The sequence below is a fragment of the Carassius gibelio genome, chromosome A9 (assembly GCF_023724105.1).
Source record: "Carassius gibelio isolate Cgi1373 ecotype wild population from Czech Republic chromosome A9, carGib1.2-hapl.c, whole genome shotgun sequence".
Classification (NCBI taxonomy): Eukaryota; Metazoa; Chordata; class Actinopteri; order Cypriniformes; family Cyprinidae; genus Carassius; species Carassius gibelio.
In genome coordinates this window covers 16,607,744-16,613,124 of record NC_068379.1, presented here as the reverse complement: position 1 = coordinate 16,613,124, position 5,381 = coordinate 16,607,744, and positions in this window count along the sequence as shown.

Sequence of the window (5,381 nt, the reverse complement as noted above, 5' to 3'; positions counted from 1 at the left end):
TTGTTTTTTGTGCTGCTTTTACTCTAGAATGAAAGATAAAAGAGGTTTCTCTGTTCTTATTATCTGTACCAAAACTATCCTGAAATTGACCTTCTGGTCCACCAGGGAAATATATTGGCTTGCTGGAGGGTGACAGCGTAAGAGCTGTCAGCCAGCCTGATTACCTTCATATACACAAACACCTGCTGCCATCACACAAACTCTCCACCATCTCATCTCTGAGTTTCTGCAAGCCAATGTGGCATGATTAGAACCATACGTGCACTTCTGAGCATGATGTATGTATATGTGTGTGTGTGTGTGTGTGTGTGTGTGTGTGTGTGTGTGTGTGTGTTTGTGTCTAGACAACTTCTCCAATGTAACAAAAAATAATAATTGAGGTCTTGCACACAAGCAGTGACGCACTTGCATACACACATATTCTAAATATAAATATGTTGATCATAGTCATGCAATTTATTAACCAGCGCAAGAAGAAAATCCCACTCTCTCTCTCACACACACACACAAACATACAATCTATCTCTCAGACAAACCCTCCGTCTCTCGAGCAGAGACTGTCTGCCCCACTTTCAAATGGGCAATTTTTCATCGGGCCCCATGAACATTTCTCTATTCTTACCACAGGAAAGCTAATGCACACCATCTATCTCAAAGCAGCCAGCATGAGCCAGAGAATCCATGCTATAATATATGATCTCATTAGCCAAGAAACTGATACCTTAACAAGCTAAACATGTCGGTGTGATCTTACAGGAACTGGCAGACCTTGAGTACAGTTACTCTTACAAAGGGATATTAAAGATCAGGGAAGCTGAACAACAGGCTACACTTGGGACAACAGGCAATATTTTCAAAGACAGACCTGCAATTACTACGAATGAGAGATTGTGTTAATTTGAGTGTTTTAGCACATATTTAAGGAACAAAAATAAAAATACACTTGCAGATTTGTTTTGGGAAAAGACCAAAACAACAATTGCTTGTGTAATATTGCTTTAATATAACAATATAACATGAAGTCAAGTAATTTACATTTTAGACACAATATTACCAATTTATATTTATCCACTAGTAAAAATATTTCCAAAAGCCGCAAGCATAAATGTTAATTAAATTAATTAGGAAATAAACACAAAAATAAACCATAGTGGTGATTATTTCCTAAATTCATGTTTTAAGGAATGGTAAATTATTCAATAAAGAATTTCACTTGAATTTATTCTGAAATGAATCAGTGTTTTCGAATCAGTTAAGTGAATGTTTCAAATCACCTGTTCAGAAGCCACTCATCATTATGTACTGTAATAGTTGCCACCACTGACCGCTCAAACAATTGGAGTAATACAAACAGTGAAAACACCATTGTATCAGCGCATGTGGAACGCTGCTCAGCCAATCGAATTTGAGGACTGGAACTACCTTTAGTCATTAAATACACATTAATATAATCCTTAAATGTAAAAGATGATAAATGTTTTGGCTTACTATCCAGGCTTGAGGTCTTGATTTCACTGAGAGGTAAGCAGCATTGTAAATATGCTTTACTCAAACCTTGTGGTTGGTTGGATTAAATGAACATGACCCTGCTCTTATCTTTAGAACTTCACCTGGCCATGGCTATTTTCAATCAGCAGCAGAATACAGCCGTCAGTGCAGTATTTCATAGTTGTTCAGTTCAGATATTTATGAGAGCGAACTCAAACCGTTAAATTATCAGGAGTCACAACCGCATTATAAGCGAACACCCACTCTGTGAATGGAATGGTTTAGTTTTTTAAGCTGGTATAAAAGTCGCTATAGGTTTTGTAAGATTTTATGGTTGGACTATTGTGTTGATAACGTCTTGGTTACGTATGGTAAGCCTGGTTCCCTGAAGAAGGGAATAGAGATGTCACGTCAGTGACCAAAGAATTGGGATATCGCTTTGATAGACCAATCTATTTGAGTGTAAACTAAATGAGCCAGTGCACATTGGCATGCAATTATTGTATCCAGCTGCAACTGATCACAGTCTTATAAAAAGGCAGCAGCTGCAATGCATACCAGGTTTTCGCTGAGGAGCCAAGCCTGTGACCCCGTGGTGACGTGACAGCAGCCGTGGAGACCTGATGTCATCCGTTCCCTCCTTCAGGGAACGAGGGTTACCATACTTAACTGAGACGTTCACTATCAGTGAAAGTAAAAGTGACATGACATACAGCCAAGTATGGTGACCCATACTCAGAATTTGTGCTCTGCATTTAACCCATCCAAAGTGCACACACACAGCAGTGAAAACACACACACCATGAACACACACCCTGAGCAGTGTGTAGCCATTTATGCTGGGCACCTGGGGAGCAGTTGTGGGAGCAGTGCCTTGCTCAAGGGCACCTAAGTCATGGTATTGCCGGTCGATCACTCTCGACATCATATCGGTGAACAACAAATTGGGATTCCCTACAAAAGTGCCATGAATGCTGGCCCTTTTACTGCCCTATGCAAGCCACCTGTGCCCCTTTTTGGTGTAAGCCGGGTCTCGCAACAAGTAATTCCATTCAACATTGTCGAAACACTACCCACTCAGTGAGATTGAATGACAGTGGGAAAACATATCTGTTCCACTTGGAACAGGGACACTGCAGAAGCTCCATGCTTCCTGAAGTAGGTCTCGGATGCAAATACACATTTGAACTTCTGTTTAGGTATATATGGAAGATTAGAGGTGATTGAAAACCTCTAGAAAAATGGCAGAAGTCTGCCGGGGAATTACAGGCTCTAAGGCTATACCTTGGACTTTACACATATGTGATCCACTTAGGTCTTTCATATGCAACCAAGCCTTCTACCGGTTCTCAAGGATTCAGCAAATGAAGGCCTGGTGCCAGATGCTCCACCACGTCTGGTTGCCAAGGGGACAGAGGAGCTCAACAGGGTCTACAGTACAGACACTCTGAAGTAGTTTTAGCAAGCCGACACTAACCGGGGCCTCTCAGTGTCATTGCCCGTTTGAGGTGAAAATACAGGAGGATTCCAGCGCCACATGAAGGCTATAAAATCTAGCTAAATTGTTGGGGGTCACCCAACCCACAGCTCTACAAATATCTGTCAGCGTGGTGCCAGGAACCAGTGCCCAGGAGGATGCAACACTTCTAGTTGAGTGAGCTCACAACCTAAACGTGCAGGGCACACCCTGTGCCTGATAAGCCAGGGTCTAACCTCAATAACAACACCATCATCAAGTTTGCTGATGATACCACTGTAGTGGGACTCATCTCTGGGGGAGATGAGTCTGCATACCAGGACAAAGTGGAGCAGCTGTGGCCTAATGGTTAGAGATGTGGACTTGTAACCTGGAGGTCGCAGGTTTGAGTCTCAGTGCTGGCAGGAGTTGTAGGTGTGGGGGGAGTGAATGAACAGTGCATTTAAACCCCAGTTGCTCCCGGGGTGCTGGATTTAACTGTCCACTGCTCCAGAGTGTGTGTTCACTGCTCACTGCTGTGTGTGTGCACTTGGATGGGTTAAATTCTGAGTGTGGGTTACCATACTTGGCAAATACAGCAACTTTCAGTTGTCAGGGTGGTGTATAGAAAACAACCTGGTCGTGAACATGACCAAGGAACTGATTATTGACTGTAGGAGAAAGAAAATGGACATTCAACCCGTTTATCAATGGGGACTGTGTGGAGAGGACTTCCAACTTCTGATTCTTGGGTGTTGAAGGTCCTTGATGATGACCTGACCAGGAGCACCAACAATGCTACTACCATCAAGAAGGCACCCCAGAGATTGTACTTTCTGAGAACTTTTAGGAAAAATCAACTTATACAGAAACTGTTAGTGTCCTTCTACTGCTGCTCCAAAGAGAGCATCCTCATATACTGCATCTGTGATTGGTTTTCCAGCTTCACAGTCGCAGAGAGGAAGGCGCTCTAAAGGGTTGTCAACACAGCCCAAAAAATTTTCAGTTGCCCCCTCCCCTCCCTGGAAGATATAATTCCCATTGTCTCAGGAAGGCACAAAATATTCTCAGAGATCCATCTCACCGTGGAACATTCACTTTGAACTGCTGCCCTCTTGCAAACATTACAGAACAATGAAAACTCGGACTAACAGACTAAAAAGCAGTTTCTATCCCAGAGCCATAACTGCAAAGAACACAGCAAAGATTTAAACACAACAATTATCTACTGTACATGTACTGTGCAATAAGACAGGAACATGCAATGACCAGCAGAAATGTGAATTTACTTTTTTTGTTTTTGTTTTGTTTTTTGTACCTTATAGGTTTGCTTTTCTTTTTTCTTCAGTTTTGTAGTAATTGTGCAATGACAATAAAGATAATCAATGACCAACTTGAACCTGTTGTGAAATCAGGTCCCTATGCAAGCCATACTAGTTGGTCATTTTAGTGTACAACTAAGTAAAATATCTCGACAGATCATTTGAGAATGAAAGTGCCTCATATCTTTCCACATTACAGCTGAGAGGCTTTTTGAGTGTATAAATCATGTGTGTGTATAAATCTGCCTCCTCTAAAGCTTTAAATGCAGAGTCTGTTCGACTAGAAAGAGCAAAGATTTGTTCCTTACTGTATCTCTAAGTAAAAAAAACAAATGTTACACAGTAAAATTGATTGTAGTGTATTCCAGCCACTTCACTCCTGCAGCAGCTAAAAAACCGGGGCCCCGAGAGTCAGTAGGTTGAATCGTAGGTTAGAACTGTCATTAAGCAAGTAATGAAATGTTAATTTGCTGCTTGACTTGCACTATGAGTATTCAGTAGAGCTACAGGGTGTAAGTCAAAGTAAAAGAGTGACTCTTTAAAGCAAGAAATGTGCATTGATTTTTGTAATTTCTACCTGTTTTTAATTTTTTTAATTTAAATTTTTATTTTTTTTAAACCATTGTGTAGATTTCTGTGCTTTGTTGGATGGATGCATGGATAAATAGAGAGGGTGCAGGTGGCTGCTTGTGAACATGGTATTTTTCTATTTATGAATCAGCTTTAAACACCTGTCACCTGGGATGCTTTAGTTTTAATACAAGGTAGTGCACAAAAGTTCAGGATATGTACATATCTAATTTCTGCCTATGTCTCTGGCTAATCATTTCATATTACATAATCACATAAACAGGCACATTTTTAGTTGGGTGGACATGTCTTTTAAATCGCAACCCTTGGAGAGAGGACACACGCCCACAGAGCTCTCACTGCTGGAACCAAATTACATCTCCCCAGAACATTAGCCAGCATTAGCGTGCATTAGCAGGGGAGCTATTCTACCGGTTCATCTCCCAGAGTCTCGACTTCCTACCTTCCAGAAAAGTGATTAGCATGCTGGCTGATGCGCACTAATGTGTCATGCTCCCCAATAGTGAAGCTGTCTCACTCAAGGA